This window comes from Xenopus laevis, chromosome 9_10S (genome assembly GCF_017654675.1).
Source record: "Xenopus laevis strain J_2021 chromosome 9_10S, Xenopus_laevis_v10.1, whole genome shotgun sequence".
Lineage (NCBI taxonomy): Eukaryota > Metazoa > Chordata > Amphibia > Anura > Pipidae > Xenopus > Xenopus laevis.
The window spans coordinates 10638910-10660356 of NC_054388.1; the positions used below are offsets into that span (position 1 = coordinate 10638910).

Sequence of the window (21447 nt, forward strand, 5' to 3'; positions counted from 1 at the left end):
CACGCTCACTTGCGCGAAGAAATAAGAAGCCGGAATCTGATCGCTCCATGGTGCTCGCTGGAATAACCCCGGACAGGTGCATTTTTCTCCTGATAGGAGCACCGGCCCGGGGTTATATACTCGAGTATAAGCCGAGTTTTTCAGCCCCCAAAATATGCTGAAAAACTCTACCTCGGCTTATACTCGGGTCAAGCGCAAAAATGGACGCCGGCGTCTAAGAATAGTCGCCGGCATCCAAGAATAGCTCCAAGAATAGTTGCCGGCATCCAAGAATGGTCGTCGGCATCCAAAAACAAGACGCCAGCACCTCCAATGGGAGCAGAAACCCTCAATTTTTTGATTGAAACTTACCAGAAGCTGATGCATTTCTCACCCTAGGCTTATACTCGGCTTATACTCGAGTCAATAAGCTTTTCCAGTTTTTGGAGGTAAAATTAGGTACCTTGGCTTATACTCGAGTATATACGGTATATACAATCACTTGGGGGTGCCTAACTTTTGGCACCCCCAAGCAGCCCAGTTTTAGGAAATCCTGACAAGACATTTAAGTAAATGACGTGGCGATCAGCCAATCGCCCCTTGACATCACCGGCCCACCCCTCCGACATCACTGGTTCACCACCCTATGTCATTGGCCCTTCTGACCATTTTTGCAAAAAAAAAAAAAAAAAGGTGGCAACCCTACCCCCAAGTAAATACAGCCTTTCCTTCTCCTTTAACCAAAATAACCAACATCTCCCTGTTGGGTGTAGTTTAATGAATACCAATAGCGCACTATTTTTATTACAGGGTAACAAAGTCTGGGCACCCCTGCTCTAAGTCCTTCTGCTCCTAATAAATTGCCATTTGCTTTTTAAATGTTATTGAGCCAAAGCCATTGAAAACCTTCAAGTCCTGTCATTCACCCTCAGATGAAATATAGAATTAAATAACATGTAATAAAGATGAAGAGGCCGCTGTCCAAAGACATCATTCTCAGTCTAATGGCTGACTGTATTCATAGATTTAGCAGAGCTACCCAAAGGCAAGACAGCGCTGTAAAGTTTTTTGTTACCCTGATGGAGAATTTTCAGATTATAGTGACAGAGATTTCCAGAAGGGGAGAGATTTATTTTCTCATCAGAATTTGCTATATTTGCTTTTATCCCCTTTTAAAAACTGTTGGGGCTTTATCAAGCCCTGTGGGATTATGGCGTGTTTTCAGTGTAACATGAGCAAGTTAAATAGTAAGGAATACCTGTGTTACTTTAATGTTATATTTTGTACAGTCTATCTGTAAACTTAGGGGCTGTTCCTGCTGAATTGTGCTTAGTACAGGGAATACCTATGCTGCCATTGTTTTATGGTATCTCTCTGTACAGACTATGAGCAAACTTAGGGGTCTGTTCCTGCTGAATTGTGCTTAGTACAGGGAATACCTATGCTGCCATAGTTTTATGGGATCTTTCTGTACAGACTATGAACAAACTTAGGGGCTGTTCCTGCTGAATTGTGCTTAGTACAGGGAATACCTATGCTGCCATAGTTTTATGGGCTCTCTCTGTACAGACCATGAGCAAACTAAGGGGGCTGTTCCTGCTGAATTGTGCTTAGTACAGGGAATACCTATGCTGTCATAGTTTCATGGGATCTCTCTGAGAAAACATCGGATAAACATGGCAAACTTAGTTAACTTCATAAACCTAGAAACAAAGAGCGACAAAGCAAAGCAAAACTTTTATAGACTAATAGAAAGGTTAGCATTGAGATGAGTAAGAAAAAAATGTGCCTTCAAGATAGCTGGGTCAGCTGAAACATTTATTAGGTACAAAGAGGCCAATCTAACATACATGTGCGCTTGCAAAATTAAAAAAAGACTATTGCTGAGCAGAGTTTAAGAAATCCCCAAATCCTTGTTTAAATGTGTAAATAGTAAAAAATAAAACAAAGCAGGGCGATGTGGGACTCCTGGTAACAGAAGCAGATAGAATGATATGACATGGAAACAGGGAGAAAGCAGTGATTTTAAACCGCTACCTTTGTTCTACCTAAAACATGAACAGTCAACCCATAAATTAGGGTCACTGACACTCTGGTTCTGAAAGAGAGCTGATGATCTGAAAGCCTGGTATAAGAAGCCTAAAATGTTTAATATCTCAGAAACCACTAAAAACACAGGATTAGGAGCACCCTAATTAAATTTGCATTCATTTTCTTTTTAGAACCCCAATAAATCAAAGACACAAATGGTTATAAGAACTTGAGTCCCACTTCTTTGTCCGTGTGTGCATAACTCACTCACCAACCTTCTCTGCCGTCGCCATGGGATCAGGCAATCTCATCTGGTGATGGTGTCACTCCTTATAGTAGAGTAGGTACCCGCCGGTCACCCGCAAAAACCTGCGAGTTGCAAATAGAAGTTTCGGGAGCGGGTATAGGTCTGTTAATTAAAAAATATTTGCCTTATGAAAGAAAATATACATTCATTACAGATTTAAGGGATTACACGTAATTACAATGGAACATCATATCTGTCTGACTACGCACCTATTAATTACCTGGCTTCTGCTACATAGTTTCCGCAGTCAGAATGAGCAGAGAGCAGAACATTTACAAATAATGTATGATGAATATATATTGAAGAATTGCTTAGAATTTTATCGTTAGATTCGGGGTATCGTTTGAGGCCCTGGAGGATTTTGATTGGCCGGAGCAAACAGCCAGTGTCTGTGGCTGGATTCATTCTCTCATTGTCTTCATTTACAACACTGCGTTTTACATTATCCGTTCAGCTGCATTGATTTCCCCCGTTCTGTTTGTATTTCAGTTTCTGCACCTGTCTTTTCTCATTGCCCCCCGGGCCTCTCCAGTAAGTCGAGTGTCAGGGATACATTCCCCTCGCTGCTTCGATTATTGACAGTGCGAATGATGGAAAGATCATCTGGTCTGAGAAGGATGAGAAGCAGATACAGGTAAGATCATCGTTTAATGTGATCGCTTTTAGCAATAAATCTCCCAGCATGCCCCCTTATAGAGAATTCCATCAGCCCATTTTTATTTCAGCATGGGCCTATATAAAAACTAGGGATGCACCGAATCCAGGATTCGGTTCGGCCAGGATTGGGCCTTTTTCAGCTAGATTCACATGTGGCCGAATCCTTCTGCCAGGCCAAACAGAATTCTAATTTGCATATGCAAATTAGGGGCAGGGAGGGAAATCGTGTGACTTTTTATCACAAAACAAGGAAGTAAAAAATGTTTACCCCTTCCCATCCCCTCCCAACCCTAATTTGCATATGCAATCTTTCACGAAGGATTCGGGGGTTCTGCTGAATCCAAAATAGTGAATTCGGTGCATCCCTAATAAATACATTATATAAATATATGAACCATTTGCCACAATCTATATCAAATTGCTAAGAGTAGGCCCAGGGTGTCGGGGGCTCTGGTGGGGCATAGGAGACCCAGTCAAACACTGGTTTGCTGTACTTATAAAATTCTGACATATTACACAGTGATTAACAGAGCATAATAACATTTACATCAGTCCCGACCCCAGTGGAACCTATTTTAGGAACACATCAATATCATCAGAAGCCAATTAACCTACCAGGATGTATGGGAAATCCAGGCAAGCATACAAACTCCAGTGTTGGACTGGCCCACCAGGATACCAGGAAAACTCCCGGTGGGCCCAGGTGTCAGGGGGGCCTTGTGCTGCTAAATATTTGGCCTCTTTCATGGCCATTTCCTATTTCCTTGAGAACAGAGGCTAAATAGATGGAATAATAGATTATAGTATGTAAAGAAAAGAGACTAGGAGAATAGCGGTTGAGTGAGGAGAAGAAGAATAATAGTACTGAGAGTGGGCCCCTGGTTATGGTTCTTTGGTGGGCCCCTGGTCTAAGGTGTTTGGGTGGGCCCCTGGTGTCCCAGTCCAACACTGCAAGGCTCCCAGACTGGAATTTTCCACTGTACCACAATGCCATGTACATTCTTTTTTTAAATATAATGCTATTCAGGGTCAGACTGGGCCAGCGGGACACCGGGAAAAAAATGGTGGGCCTGGCTATTTTTGGCCCCCCACCCAGACCTGCTCCCTGTACTCCTTATTCTCAACTCCCTCCCTGAACCCGGTTGCATCCCTAACATGTCTGGAAAAGGTATGTGTGCATGCACACACGTGTGGGTGGGAGGGCTGATGCTATTAGAAAACACTGAAGAGTTTCATGACCACCAAATGGACTTTCAATGGCCATGGATTGCCAAGGTGACTTTGTAAGGGTCATGGAATGCCAAGGTGGCTTCTAATTGTCATGGAACACTAAGGTGACTTCTATTGGTCATGGAATGCCAAGATGACTTCTAATGGTCACAGAATGCCAAAGTAATTTCTAATGGTGAAGGAAAGCCATGATGACTTGTAATGGTCATGGACACTCCAAGGTGGCTTCTAATTGTCATGGAATGCCAAGGTGACTTCCAATGAACACAGAATTCCAAGGTGACTTCTAATGGTCATGGACACTCCAAGATCACTTCTAATGGTCATGGAATGCCAATGTAACTTCTAATGGTCATGGAACACCAAAGTGACTTCTAATTATCATGGAACTTCAGGTTGACTTGGGGAGCTGCTGCCACAAGGTAAATTTAGTGTCTGGCCTCAGGCGGCAATGCTTTGCAGGTTACCTAGGGATGGCCGAATTTGACCCATTTCGTTTCGCCAAAAATTCGCAGCCGGCGAAATGTTGCAGACGCCTGTTAAAGTCTATGGGCGTCAAAACATTTTTGTTGCACTGTGAAAATTTTATGACGCCATACAGGTCTATGGGCGTCATTTTCGCGGCAAAACCAGGTGAAAAAATAGATGCACAGGCATATAGATGTTCAAACTTCAAAGAAAAAGCCACATATCTAGTCCTCACACATACATATACAATAATTTAGCACTTCTTCCTTTATTCTATCTCGTTTAAGCCTTTAAGACAATGGAAAATGCCAATATGTGCACATGAAACTGCTACTGTGCCAGGTGATCAGCCACTGAACTGATATTTACTTTGAAGATCCTTCCCGCGAGCGCCGTTTGTTTGTTCCAATTTAATTAGCTTTGCTTTTGCTCCTTCCGCTTTTTCCCCTCTCTCCTTTTTAAATTGCTCTTATTTTGGATGTGCTGTCTTGTGGCCTAAAATGTATATTTATTGCCTTTATTATTCTCTCTAAACTTCTCTTTGGTGCCTCCTGTCTCTCATTGTTTCCACTGTGTCATCAAAAACCAGAGGATTCAGTCTGCCAATTAGCCTTTATCTGTCGCCCCATTCATCAGAGCCTTGAAGGTGAAATTTGAGTGGCAGGTCTTTAAAGCATAGTCTGATGTGCAGATGGGTGCTATACAGAGTGGGAGATGTACTGCGCAGTGTGTGTAACCATATTAAACACTCACTAATACACTCATTTATAGGCTTGTTTCCCTACAGAAATAGGGATTGGTAGCACTAGATAGGTACCTAATATATAAGGACAGAGACAAGAGGAAAGTATTGGAAGGGTTACTGTCTGCTCTGCTCTCATTTCCCTACAGAAATAGGGATTGGTAGCACTAGATAGGTACCTAATATATAAGGACAGAGACAAGAGGAAAGTATTGGAAGGGTTACTGTCTGCTCTGCTCTCATTTCCCTACAGAAATAGGGATTGGTAACACTAGATAGGTACCTAATATATAAGGACAGAGACAAGAGGAAAGTGTTGGAAGGGTTACTGTCTGCTCTGCTCTCATATCTACTACAGAAATAGAAATGTAGTCATTGCAAGTCAGATAACTTTGTAGCTGAAATTTTTTTTCCATTAAAAGTGCTTTCTTAAGATGAACTGTTGAAATTTTCGTAAGGCAACCTCTCTAAGTGAAGTCATTTTCCAGTAATTCCAAATCAAGTCTTAATTCTAACCGGAGCCACGACTGCAATATATCACACTGAGCGTTGTTGTTTTTTTTTTTTTTTCATTCCCCGTGATCAATATTTACTTGATCTCATCTAGAGCATCTTCATTCCCCAGCGCTGCGCCATCGGATCTGACAAAACAATGGTCTCTAAGAAGAGGAGGTTTCGATAAAAGGCGACTCTGGGTACAGATTGAAGTAATGTCTCAAACGCTGACCAAATAAGCCTTCAGTCACTTTTCTACCTCTGGTTGAACTCTTAGGGCTTTAGCACACGGGCAGATTCGGGGAGATTTAGTCGCCTGGTGACTAATCGCCTCTTTTTCGGGGCGACAATCTCCCCGCGTCGACAATGCACTTGCTATGCTTCGATTTCCGAAGTTGCCTCACGAGTGCATTGCCGCAGGTGGAAGGCAGTTCGGCAGATTGTCGTCCCGAAGAAGACGCGATTAGTCACCGAATCTCGGGGAGATTTAGTCGCCTGGCGACTAATCGCCTCTTCTTTGGGGCTTTGGGACTAATCTCCCTGAGCTGCCTTCCTCCTGGTAAAATCAAAAAAAGTCTGCGGCAATGCACTCACGGCGCTTCGATTTTGGAAGCCTCCCGAAGTTTCCTCGTGAAACGCCGGAAATGCATTGCCACAGGCGATTTTTCATTTTACCAAGCGCCAGGCAGTTGGGGGAGATTGAATGAAAAATCGCACTCGCTTCGTTTTCCGAAAAAATGGCACTCGCTTCGTTTTCCGAAGTTGCCTGAAATCTCCTTGTTAGGGTGGTTTGCTTGTTATTATCAACACATATTGCTTTAACCCCATACAAATTTATAAAACAGATCAGAGTATTTATTTTAGGTCACTAGTTATATAATACTGTTTATCATTCCCATATCAGGGCTGTAAAGCCTATCTATCAAGCTGTCCGGACTCTCTTTCTGATATTGCTTTGAGCAGGCAAGTAAAATAAATACATGAGCCAACTAAATGCACCACTGCACATGTGAAACTCAATGAGCAACTATTTTCCACCAACCGACCGGTTCCCTTTCGATTATGAGATTTAATTGCATGTAAACTGCAGCAGCAAATAATTAGTGTGATCAAAGTAATGGGCACGTCACACCTTGTCCCCGAAATAATCATTCCATTGGCACCAAACCCTTGACTTATCCCCTGACAACGAGACAAATATATCAAATGATCACCTCCACATTCAATTTTCTATCCCCGTGGTTCTTTTTGTTGTCCTACATATGTCTGGCAATTCTTGCAGACTCTGATGATGTTCCCTAAATAATCCCGTGGTGTCATCAGTTATAAATACACGACATGATATACGTGTACCTTTATTATAACCTTCATCGAGAGTGCAAGGGCTGCAATCATTTAACTCGTAGGGTCTGTAATGGTGACGCAGTGTTTAAAGGGGTGTAAACCCAAGGGAACCCCAGGAACTGCCAGGAGGTGAAGGTTCAGGTGGGGAGGGCAGGCAGACATTTCTGAAATGACCTCAAATTATGCTCAAACTGTTTTATGGGCTGTATGAATTAATGCAGCATCAAAATAATTTTTTAAATATATTGACAAAGTTCTGCACAATTTACATAGTTACATAGTTAAATTGGGTTGAAATAAGACAAAGTCCATCAAGTTCAACCCCTCCAAATGAAAACCCAGCCCCATACACACACCCCTCCCTACTTTTAATTAAATTCTATATACCCATATCTATACTAACTATAGAGTTTAGTATCAGAAATTTGATCCCATATTAATATTTATTGCATTATTACTAATTAGATTAATTATGTTACTATAATATTTCTCTTATTTGTTACACACTTGAAACTATCCTAAATTCCCTTCTCTTTATTAGCAGTGCTGCAGGATCAGGGTAGTGGTCCTGTACCACCGGATTGTGGTTTTGACCCTTCTCATACTTTGACTTGTCAGGAAGCTTACCCTGCCTATCCTGCTTTAAGGAAGAGGCAGAGAGAAAAGCACACCAAGCTAAATGATAAAAAATAGTCTTGACCTACGATCTCCATTTGTTCTACTTTCTCCATCTTGCCCTACTATCATTACCTAACCCTACTGTCTCCATCTTGCCCTACTATCATCACCTAACCCTACTGTCTCCATCTTGCCCTACTATCATCACCTAACCCTACTGTCTCCATCTTGCCCTACTTTCATCACCTAACCATAAAATCTCTAGCATGCTCCACTGCCTCCATCTTGCCCTACTATCATCACCTAAACCTACTGTCTCCATCTTGCCCTACTATCATCACCTAACCCTACAATCTCTAGCATGCTCCACTGCCTCCATCTTACCCTACTGCTTCCATGTTGCCCTACTATCATTGCCTTACCCTAGGGTTTCCATCTTACCCTATGGTCTCTATTTTGCCCTACTATCAACGCCTTACCCTACGGTATCCAACTTGCCCTACTATCATTGCCTTACCCTACTGTCTCCATCTTGTCCTACTATCATCATCTTACCCTATTGTCTCCATTTAGCCCTATTGTCTCCAACTTACCTTACTGTCTCCAACTTACCTTACTATCATCATCTTGCCCTAAGGTATGCATCTTGCCCTACATACAACACCATACCCTACGGTCTCCTTCTTGCCCTACTATCATCGTCTCATCCTACATTCTCTGTCTTGTTTACGGTCTCCATCTTGTTTTACTGTCACCATTCTGCCCTACTATCATTGCCTTACCCTACTGTTTCCATGTTGGTCTTGTGCAACCCCTTTCCCTAGTTTCATCACCTTGCCCTAATGTCTTCATCTTGTCCTACGGTCTCCATCTTGTTCTACTGTCTCCATCTTGGTCTTGTTCTACTGTCTACATCTTTCCCTAGTTTCATCACCTTGCCCTAGTGTCTCCATCTTGTCCTACGGTCTCCATCTTGGTCTTGTTCTACTGTCTATACCTTTCCCTAGTTTCATCACCTTGCCCTACTTTTTTCATCATGTCCTACTGTTTTTATCATCCCACCCCTGCCACAATCACACACATATCTTACCTACAATGGCTGGTGTGTGACTCCGTTATGGAAGCAATAATACATAGAGAAATTGGAATTGCACTGCCTCGATCACCTCAATTTGTGTTTGTCCCGGCAGGGGACATAAGTATCATATCTGAGCATATGTTGCTGATTCGGGCAACAACAGATAATGTAACCTAAGCATGTCCTTTCCTCTCTCTCTCTCTCCCTGTTGTCTTTTAATTTTTTATTTCAATTGTTACGATGATTCTGGAACATTTCGGGGCGGTTTATTGTCGTACGAGGCAGAGCAAGCTTTTCTGAGAACCTTTTGATTGTGAGAGGCAAAGACCCCTGCAGTAATATATCAAAAGCGGCTTAACTTTCATCAATGGATGTAGCGGACAATAGGACCTCGGCGCACTGTTGAGAAGAACAAAAGGAAATTTCTCTAGAGGGCAGTATTATATTTAAAGGTTGCTTTATTTCCTGCAAGAGGTGCAGCAACGAATATTCCCCTGAAAAATACATCAGGACAATAGCAACGTTTTAGAGAGCTGTATATCACGGCTGCCTTTAACACTTTAAAAAGAAAAGTATAGAGATCTATCTACTTTCAACGTAATTGAAACATTTGGATGAGACCATGAAAATCACTTTTAAGAGTAATAGGAATCGGGCTCGGTGCAGAACAGAAGCAAAGTTATTAGTCTAAAAGCAAATTGGAAATCTGCATAATGTATAAATCTCGTTAAAATCTATTCTTTTTTTTTTCCTTTACAAAAATAATTAGTGCTTTTGGTAAAGTCATCAAGGTCAATTTGCATCAGTCTGAGAGGTTCACTAGCAATTACAGAATAGGGTGGCATTTTTTTATTTACAGTCTGGCAACTTAAATCTATCTCTAAATATAAATACACAGAGAAGGAATGTTCTGGGCACACAATAAGCTATACCCTCATACTGTACTGTCTAAGGGAAACAATATGGCACCTCCCATATGTATAAATACAAATATACAGAGAAGGAATGTTCTGGGCACACAATAAGCTATACCCTCATACTGTACTGCCTAAGAGAAATAATATGGCACCTCTTTCCCATATGTATAAATACAAATAAACAGAGAAGGAATGTTCTGGGCACACAATAAGCTATACCCTCATACTGTACTGCCTAAGGGAAACAATATGGCACCTCCTTCCCATATGTATAAATACAAATATACAGAGAAGGAATGTTCTGGGCACACAATAAGCTATACCCTCATACTGTACTGCCTAAGGGAAACAATATGGCACCTCCTTCCCATATGTATAAATACAAATATACATGGAAGGAATGTTCTGGGCACACAATAAACTATACCCTCATACTGTACTGTCTAAGGGAAACAATATGGCACCTCCTTCCCATATGTATAAATACAAATATACAGAGAAGGAATGTTCTGGGCACACAATAAGCTATACCCTCATACTGTACTGTCTAAGGGAAACAATATGGCACCTCCTTCCCATATGTATAAATACAAATATACAGAGAAGGAATGTTCTGGGCACACAATAAGCTATACCCTCATACTGTACTGCCTAAGGGAAACAATATGGCACCTCCTTCCCATATGTATAAATACAAATATACATGGAAGGAATGTTCTGGGCACACAATAAACTATACCCTCATACTGTACTGTCTAAGGGAAACAATATGGCACCTCCTTCCCATATGTATAAATACAAATATACAGAGAAGGAATGTTCTGGGCACACAATAAGCTATACCCTCATACTGTACTGTCTAAGGGAAACAATATGGCACCTCCTTCCCATATGTATAAATACAAATATACAGAGAAGGAATGTTCTGGGCACACAATAAGCTATACCTTCATACTGTACTGTCTAAGAGAAACAATATGGCACCTCCCATATGTATAAATACAAATATACAGAGAAGGAATGTTCTGGGCACACAATAAGCTATACCCTCATACTGTACTGCCTAAGAGAAATAATATGGCACCTCTTTCCCATATGTATAAATACAAATAAACAGAGAAGGAATGTTCTGGGCACACAATAAGCTATACCCTCATACTGTACTGCCTAAGGGAAACAATATGGCACCTCCTTCCCATATGTATAAATACAAATATACAGAGAAGGAATGTTCTGGGCACACAATAAACTATACCCTCATACTGTACTGTCTAAGGGAAACAATATGGCACCTCCTTCCCATATGTATAAATACAAATATACAGAGAAGGAATGTTCTGGGCACACAATAAGCTATACCCTCATACTGTACTGTCTAAGGGAAACAATATGGCACCTCCTTCCCATATGTATAAATACAAATATACAGAGAAGGAATGTTCTGGGCACACAATAAGCTATACCCTCATACTGTACTGTCTAAGGGAAACAATATGGAACCTCCTTCCCATATGTATAAATACAAATAAACAGAGAAGGAATGTTCTGGGCACACAATAAGCTATACCCTCATACTGTACTGCCTAAGGGAAACAATATGGCACCTCCTTCCCATATGTATAAATACAAATATACAGAGAAGGAATGTTCTGGGCACACAATAAGCTATACCCTCATACTGTACTGCCTAAGGGAAACAATATGGCACCTCCTTCCCATATGTATAAATACAAATATACAGAGAAGGAATGTTCTGGGCACACAATAAGCTATACCCTCATACTGTACTGTCTAAGGGAAACAATATGGCACCTCCTTCCCATATGTATAAATACAAATATACAGAGAAGGAATGTTCTGGGCACACAATAAGCTATACCCTCATACTGTACTGTCTAAGGGAAACAATATGGCACCTCCTTCCCATATGTATAAATACAAATATACAGAGAAGGAATGTTCTGGGCACACAATAAGCTATACCCTCATACTGTACTGTCTAAGGGAAACAATATGGCACCTCCTTCCCATATGTATAAATACAAATATACAGAGAAGGAATGTTCTGGGCACACAATAAGCTATACCCTCATACTGTACTGTCTAAGGGAAACAACATGGCACCTCCTTCCCATATGTATAAATACAAATATACAGAGAAGGAATGTTCTGGGCACACAATAAGCTATACCCTCATACTGTACTGTCTAAGGGAAACAATATGGCACCTCCTTCCCATATGTATAAATACAAATATACAGAGAAGGAATGTTCTGGGCACACAATAAGCTATACCCTCATACTGTACTGTCTAAGGGAAACAATATGGCACCTCCTTCCCATATGTATAAATACAAATATACAGAGAAGGAATGTTCTGGGCACACAATAAGCTATACCCTCATACTGTACTGTCTAAGGGAAACAATATGGCACCTCCTTCCCATATTTATAAATACAAATATACAGAGAAGGAATGTTCTGGGCACACAATAAGCTATACCCTCATACTGTACTGTCTAAGGGAAACAAAAATATACATGAGAAGCATTAAGTTAATATAACAAATGCATACATCATTCTAAGGCCACAGTCAAACCTGAAAGCAAATTCTATGGGTTTTAAGTATGTTTCAAGCAAGGTGCCCGTCCTGTTGACATCATATATAATATGTGCATCACAACTTGGCTACAAACTGCAGCCTTCTCCATAAGTGCCACTATCTCATTGTTCTTTCAAAGACTCTCGAACATATAATTGTTGAAACTGCGTCTGTACCTTGTTTTCTCCCCCTCTGTATCGTTAAGTGGAGAGATTCATTTAGGCCTTTTTTTTTTTTTTTTAAGACAATCATAATGAAAAATTGCAGTTTTTAGCAGAAAACATAATTGTCATTTCATTTTTCCTATGAAATGAATAATTCATCAATTAAAAATATATAATAGCATTAAAGCATTAGTGACCCCTCCGAAATAACATCAGAGGCATTAACAATGCAGATTATAATTATACCCTGACAATTTTCAATCATCTCATCGATCAAAATGGTGAAGGCGCTGAAAAAAAAAACATTTAAAGAAAGTGCCGCAAGCAGGAGATTCATGGCATTCTGTTGATTTCAGATCTATGCATTTGCAACTTTTGTCTTATTCCACGGTATGTATATGGAAAATAATCTGGTTTCTGGGGCTGGTGAAGCAAATGAAGCTTTTGACTTGTTTCAGGAAATGGTAAAACCGGCCTAACGTTGGCAGTTTTAAAGGGGAAGTAAAGTCTAAGATAGAATAAGGCTAGAAATGCTGTATTTTATATACTAAACATAAACATGAACTTACTGCACCACAAGCCTAATCAAACAAATGATTTATGCTTTCAAAGTTGGCCACAGGGGGTCACCACCTTGTAACTTTGTTAAACATCTTTGCAAGACCAAGACTGTGCACATGCTCAGTGTGATCTGGGCTGCTTAGGGATCGTCATAAATGATCAAAACAGCACAAGTCAAATAATATCTGCCAGAAGCCGATACAGCAAGACTGATTAATAATCAGAATATACAGACAGCACTGGGTCCTGTGTTGTCATGTAATCTAATGTGGATTTTATAGTTTTTGTATTGTTTAATACAAACTTTCTCCAACTCTGCAGAACCAGTGGCTGCAGCAAAATAATCCTCCAAATAGAATCCCAGTTTATCTGTTTAAATCTGGCTCCATGATCTTTGTCCCTGCAGCTGGAGTTGGAAACAGTAAAGGGGATGTAAAGGCAAAAATTGAATCCAATACAAATCTCTATACAGTCGCTGACTGCTCTACAGGGAAACAAACAAAGCTGCTTGAGTTCTGCATGGCTGGGAAGTAAGGCGGGGCTCCCCCTGCTGTTCATAAGTATGATTGTTTCCCTGCAGAGCAGTTAAGAACTGTCTGACAATTCCTATCCACAGCAGTAAATTCCTATCCACAGCAGTAAAATAAGGTTTATTGGAGGTAGGGTTCTTTTTCATTAAAGAAAGTAAAAATGGGATTTTATTTTTTTGCCTTTACATGCCCTTTAAGCTGCCAATTCGATCCCTTCAGACAAAATTCAAGAACCCTACCAGTTGGCCTGTCCAATAGATATCTGACAAAAAGTTTGGTAGATACCCATCGGGCAGGTTTGAAAATCTCAACAGATTGCGTGTGGGCACTGATGTAGGTCTCTCCTGACGTACCTCCGTAGGAGTATAGGAGCCCTTCACGATCGAGATTTTGACCTAAGGGCCAAATGATCAGATCAGCCTGATATGGCCCAGAACGTCGGTGGCCAGAACAATTTTGTCCCTTGGGGGATTTTAGTGACCAGACAAGATTGAGATCTTCTAAGGATGTTGATACGCAGGGCATTTTTGGGGTGTCCCTAATTTGGCACCTTGGGGCTATGGAGTACTTCCATTATGACCAAAAGGTGCTCCAGTCAAGACAGTTCTTCAGGATTGTACAGGCAAGTTGTGTAGCCACCTGTCCAGTGTGACTTTAGATGAGATGGGAGCTCTGTAAGGATGTGTAATATTGCTTTACACAAGAACCTCAATTATGCTTGATGTTTGCCACAGAAAACCAGTAACTTGACGCACACCAGCTGCAGACAGAAAGGTATAACATGCACTTTTTCTATCCAACACCATATATCACCCTTGTTTACTTCAGGTCACTGGGTTACAGTGCTGGCTAAATACCTCTACTGAGCTGAAATGAAAAACAGCTGCTTTATACTCTGTATTTTACAGCCTGTCAGAAAATTGAAAACATTATTTTTAGCAGCTTCCAAAGACGTGTAGATTTCTTTTTAAATAACATGGGACAGGCTTATTCCCCTGCAGGCGCTAATTAATAATAAACTTACTTGCTTAATTACAGGTGGCCATACACTGACAGATTAAAGCTGCTGATATTGTCCTTAAGACCGACCCAGTGTATGGGGGCTTCCGACGGGTCTTCCTGATTGATATCTGGCCAAGATATAGATCGGGGAGGTTTGATTTCTTTTGGCGATCGTGGACCGAATCGGCTAGTTGATGTGGTCCTCATCCTGTCGGAGCCTATTCTCTTTATTGTAATCCGATCATTCGGCCCTAGGGCAGAACGTTCAGATAAACCAGATAACGGGCATATTGGGGAAAGATCAGCTCATTTGGTGACCTTGCCAAACAAGCAGATATTATCATGTATGGCCACCTTAAGTGATGTGCTCCTTGCCAAGCACAGGGTGGGTATTCCTGTCCAATCACAGGGTGGTGCTCTCCTTCCCAGGCACAGGGCAACTGCTCTTGTCCAATCACAGGGTGGTGTTCTTCCCTAGCATAGGTTGGCTGCTCCTGTTCAATCACAGGATGGTGTTCAACTTCCCTAACACAGGTTGGATGCTCCTCTCTAATCACAGGGTGGTGTTCTCATTCCCAGGCACGGGGTAACTGCTCTTGTCCAATCACAGGGTGGTGTTCTCCTGCCCTAGCACAGATTGAATGTTCCTATCACAGGAAAGTGTGCTCCTATCTAGTTACAGTATGGTTTTACTCTGTGTGTGGCTTTTTTAATAATCCAAGTCAATATCCTAGGGCCCTATTCAAGGAGGACATCAGACTCCCTCATCTTACTCAGTAGATAAATATGACTTTATTATGACCTCACTACACTATACCACTATAGTGCAGATTACAGTGTAGGGGAACAATATAATGTCAAGGTGACGAGAGATAGAAGAAGAACCAAGGAGGAGGAAAATGAGATTAGAAATAGAGAAACAAATGGAAAGGAGTCTAGACTGGGAGATAAAAAGATGGGGGCAGAGCAGGTAGTAATGGGGCAGGAAAGTGAAAGAAAGGACATAATGGAGTAGACAAGACAATAACTGATAAAGATACGAAGAAGATGGGCGAATAAAAAGAGAGAGGGAGAAAGATGCTGTGTGGAAAGCTGAGGGGTAATGAACTGTCTAACGTCCGTGAGAAGACTCTAATAAAGCACTAGCTTCTGTTTGGAAACAACGGCTGTTGAGGGATGGTGAGAGTTCAATGACAGTTTACATTATAAATAATGGGGCTCCACCAGTAAGGATAGCCCTGACCAATACACCCCCCCATCTCATTTTAAAATCAGCCTTTGGCTTTATGGTGCCTGCATTTATAAACATTCTCCTGGCAGGATTCCTGCTCTTCCCTAAGCGACCATAGGACAGGCTAGAGAAGACTACCCACCAGACATTTGTTGTACGCTATGTAAATAAATGCATATTTCCCTGTGATGCTCCCCTTAAGAACATTAAATAACACTCATCACATACTGCTTTTCCTCTGCAGCATAAAACATATTTCAGCTAAAATACCAGAAATGCAGCGAACTTTATTGCATGCTATGATTAATGGGCTCCATTAATTCAAGTTGTTTGACCAGATGGAAAATCACAGAAACTCACTTTAATTTGCGAGGCAAAGCACTTTTGAAGAACTTGGAATGTCAACATGATACGTCAGGTCAAGCCATGCGACTGTTGATAGGATCATGGATTGATGGGAACCAGAGTTGTTATTTTAGGGTAAGGGGCAAATAAAGGTGATTGCATTCACCCATGTGCATAGAAGGGCCCCTGAGACCAGCAACTGTAAACCATAGTGAAAGATGGTAATAGTAGGGCAAGTATTGCAAGATGGCTTAGGACAAGGTGATGGCAGTAGATCAAGATTACTAACAACAAGGCAAGATCATGGTCGCAGGGCAAGATGACTGATGTCCAGGCAAGACATCCAGGCAAGATTGTTGGGGTCAGACCCTAAACTATCTCACACAAGGGGGTTGTGGAGGTGTGGCTAATATAGTGGTGTCAGCCAAGAACTGCATGCCTTGGTTGACTATTGTCTGGAGTGTTGGGCCTTCAGTTGTGCCCAACCAGGACCTGCATCCCACACTGTAAGGCCAAGTGATCAGACTCATCCAAAAAGAAACAGGTGATATTTCTGATATGTTCCATTAGCAGATTGTGTGGTGAGACCAGAAGCTTGTTGCTGTACTGTAAGTGGGCTTCTTTCAACAATTGGGGTTGTTGGGTAGTGTGTACACTAGTGATGTGAGGATTGACCACTGGGCTTAGTGGGTTCAGGTTGAAATCAGGTCAGCAATTGCACTAGGGTTGCTACCTGTCTGGTTTTGACCCAGATAGCCCGGTATTTTAAAGGGCTGTCTGTGTGAAAACTGTCTTCCTGGTTTTCCAAATTAGGAAAACTGGGCAGGATTCCCCAAGATTAATGCTGTGTCAAAGCGCAGCCCCTGACATCAACAGCCTGCCCCGATACGTCATGGCCCCACCTGGAGTTAAAGGTGGCCACCTTAAATTGCAGGTTAGTCTAAGGTGTGGGTCAGTCTGGGGAAGTACACTCCTCTACTGCTCCAGAAGATCTTGGAACCAGAGTCAAGCACAGAAGTAGTGAAATAATGTGGGTACAGGTCCTACAATGACAACATTTTGCAGGTTAGGGTCAGGTGTGGGTTAATGTTTAGCAGGCTAGGGTTGGGTATGGGTTCTTCCTGACCCTCACATCACTAGTGTACTTTAATATAGGCTGATGTAACAAGGGTTAGTATGTATCAAGTTGCACACACTAGGGGTTGTATATGTATAACAACCTCATGTTGCTAATGGGAGTTGCATTTCATTAACAGCTGGAGAGCTGGAGGCCACTTTATAAATAATGTGGGGGGCATTTTCCCCTTTATTAAGCTTTTCCCAAAAGTTCTCCCCAACCCCCCCCCCCCCCACAGCTGCCAATGAATTAATTTCCTCAACCACAATGGCCCCGGGGTGACAAACAGAAAGTCAGCACATCGGTCTGTATTTACAGCCACTTTCCTTGGGCCGTATGCCGAGCAACTGTTTCTCATTGTTTGCAGAAGATTTTGACATGCAACTAAGTAATGATGTCTCCGCAGCCATTTGTCATATAAATGCCTCATATCATCGGAATGCTGTGGAATGTTGCCCCGCTACAGGATGGAACATTTATTAACGAGACAGGCAGATTCTGAGATGTCATCAGTCAAATTTACATCTGTATAAGGGAAAAATGCAAATGGTTTCACTCAGCATCTGTGCAGGAGTCGACTGAAACCGGAATATTTATCCATTTCTTTGTAATCATTCTTTTACATTTGGGGACATGGCATAGTCAGAGTATTGGCCAACCCGTGGCTGTCCTTTTGCAGCAGGAAAATCTCCTGGGGGCTCACAGTGGTTCACCTTTTTCCAATAAATGTAGCTCTTTGCCATTGAAGGGGATAGAGTTACATAGTCGCTAAAGTTGAAAAAAAGGATCATCGGCTTCAACCCTTTGCTAAGGTAATTCCCATATGACTTCTAGCTGACCAGGAGGAAAGGAAAAAAACCTCTAAATCTGTTTCAGGTTTCAGTATGGATAAATTCTGCTAAAATTAAACAGAAATGTTAAATAGAAATAAAATTAAAACAAAGCTTTGAGCAAACTGAAAATAAAGCAAAATTTGTATTTGTATAGGATGATGACAAGGTGGAACATATCATGGTTGTTGCCATGCCACCTGACTATTACATTATAGGCACAGCTCAATATGCAATGCTCAACTTAGGGCCTTCTTTAAATGACTGGGAAGTAATAGCTTTATTAGATAATTGAGAATCCAGGTGATCTGTGGAATCTTGGTTGAATGGTCTCCAGACAGGGGAATGAATTTGAAGAAATTCTTCACTTATCTGCTTTATCCTGTCTTCAGCCATCACCTCTACTAGTCAACACTTCCATCATTGTTGCCATCATGCACTGATCTCCACTACAAGCTATCTGATCTTGAGATCCAAGATGGTCTCTTGGATCTCAAGATCACACAAGATCTCTTGATTGGGAACTAATAGTCTAGCTTTATTCGATTATTGAAAATCCAGGTGATCTTTGGATTCTTGGTTGAATGTTCTATGGACAGGGGAATGAATATGATTAAATTCTTCACTTATCTGCTCTATCCTGTCTTCAGCCATCCCAATCTCTTGATTGGAACTAATAGGCTAGCTTTATTAGATTATTTAGAATCCAGGTGATATGTGGATTCTTGGTTCAATGGTCTATGGACAGTCGAAAGTATCTGATGACATTCTTCACTTATCTGCTCTATCCTGTCATCAGCCATCACTTCTACTAGTCAACACTTCCATCATTGTTGCCATCATGCACTGATCTCCACTACAAGCTATGTGATCTTGAGATCCAAGATGGTCTCTTGGATCTCAAGATCACACAAGATCTCTTGATTGCGAAGTAATAGCCTAGCTTTATTCGATTATTGAGAATCTGGGTGATCTGTGGACTACTGGTTGAATGATCTCTGGAAAGGGGAACGCATCTGATGAAATGCTAAACTTATCTGCTCTATCCTGTCCTCAGCCATCACCTCCTCTAGGCAACACTTCCAACATTGCTGCCACCATGCACTGATATACCCTGCAAGCTATGTGATCTATGTGATCCAAGATGGTCGCTGAGAGTTGGTCCTGCGGCTTTCCCCTCTGCTACTCAAGCTACCAACTAGTTATTTTTTTTCTGCAATGGTTGAGAATGTTTCGGTCGGAGACATCATCAGTAGTTTTGGCAGAAAAGGAAACGTTTGCAAATCAAGTCCTGCAATGCATTTTAAGACGGCCTGATTGTCTTGTGAAGGGCCCAATTGCCTGTATGGGATTGATGGCACTGCCTGTGCAGACTTAATCTTTGCAGCCTCATTTGTGCATTTGTTTAACTGCACATGGAACCAAGGTGTAGAGGGCATAGACAAGGAGAGTGCATTTCTTCCCACAGCTGTTGACGGTTTTGCCTCCATCTATCCTGCATCTTCCTAACTTTGTCTTCTGTCAAACCTGCCCCATGATCCCACCCACTAAACATATAATCTATGCTTTTGGCACTGGGCAAGTTAGGCCTCCTCATTGTATCTCCTGCCCAATGTAACTGTAAGAAACTTACTGATGCGGCGGGGACGGCCGCCGCATGGTCCTCGAGCCGGCGCTGGCACCGGCGCCATCTTGGAAACTAGGGTGTGCGCCTCTTAAAGGCGCAGGCACGCTGGCGCATTTGCGCCAGCACATTTCTGACGCCCGTTTGAACCTATTTAAGGCCCATTCAGTTTCCCAGCCAGTGCCCGTGATAGAACTTGTTTCTAGTGGTTTCCTGAGCCTTGTGCATCTGATCTTAATCTCGTCTGTCTGATTATCCGTGTTTGACCTTGCCTGTATCCTGACTATTCTGAAATCTGTATCCTGACCCTTGCCTGCCTACGACAACTCTTCCTGCTTAACCCCTTGATTGGCAACCCGGTTTGACCCTTGCCTGCCTGACGATTCTGATATCCGCCTGCCTCGACTCTGCTTGTCTGACGATTCTCTTGCCTGCTCCATTTGTACCGTGACCTTCAGCCCAAAAGACTCTCTACCTGCTGTGCCCCTCTGCTAGCCAGAACATCTCGCTTTGTACCCCTCGTTAAGTCCAGGTGGCACCCAAGTAAGCTGAGGGCTCCTCCCGAAGCTCAACAGTGGTCACACTACTGGTGAAGCCGAGCCGAGACCAGGGTACTTAGCACCTGTTCTGGTATTGGGTGCCGGCCGTGACAGTAACCTCTTGCCAAGCTTACCCATCTCTTCCCTCTGGAAGGCCAACTGGGCCTACCCAGAATTTTATATATGACCCTGAGCATGATGGGATGTTAATTGCTTATCAACTTAGGAATCATATCTGTGAGAAAACAGCTGCTTTCTGTATGCTGTATCCCTTATTTAGGCAAGAGCTGGCCACTCTTGGTCCTACCGTAGCTTCTTCAGGCCAAGGTGGTAACTTTTCAGTAGATGCCAGCCTGTCCACCAGCAGATATACATTGGATAAATTAAGAAAGAATGCAATTGTACAAGGACTCCATTGACCCATTGATGTTGCTTTTTGTTGATGGGTCTCTTTGCCATCCAAAGTGTCTACTTCTGAGCAGGAAATGTGTGAAACACTAAACCGATTCCATCCCACGCTAATCTTATTTTTTTTTTATACTAAAAGCATCTTAAGCATAGTTCCCTATAAATCACTTTCTAATCTTTAGCATTTATAAACCTTCCGCTCCAAGAACCAACTTCTCTTTTTCTCATCATTCATCAAAATTATATTATTTTTAAAATATTATCACTTATGCCTTTTGTTTATGGTAGTGCCATGGCAACATGTCATATTCCCCAAACAAATAAATGATAGCCATGCAGATATACGGCAGCCACGATACATCTTGCCTCCCATTTTAATGTTCATTACCTTAGCTGACAATGGGTTCATAAGAAGGGTCATTCGCTTTATAGGTCGCCGTTTTAATTACAAGGCTAGTTCTCTTCCATAACAGTCTGAAGAGCTGGATGACTCCATAAATCATTGACAGCATGCTATCTTCCATATGAATCACTTTGACACTCATTTCATTACATTGCCTGACCTGAAATTGATATGAAATTAAGGCAACAGTGGGATTGTCCTCCTCCTTGAGTATTTTTTTCAGCA

At 41.9% G+C, this 21447-nt stretch overlaps 1 long non-coding RNA gene across 1 annotated transcript in view; it reads left to right on the forward strand.

The window, feature by feature from the left end:
• Window positions 1–21447, forward strand: part of LOC108702603 — a 60683-nt gene that overhangs the window by 27144 nt on the left and 12092 nt on the right. The window contains exon 2 of the long non-coding RNA XR_001933316.2: window positions 2807–2951. This is a non-coding gene — a long non-coding RNA (uncharacterized LOC108702603). The remainder of the gene's footprint in view (window positions 1–2806; window positions 2952–21447) is intronic.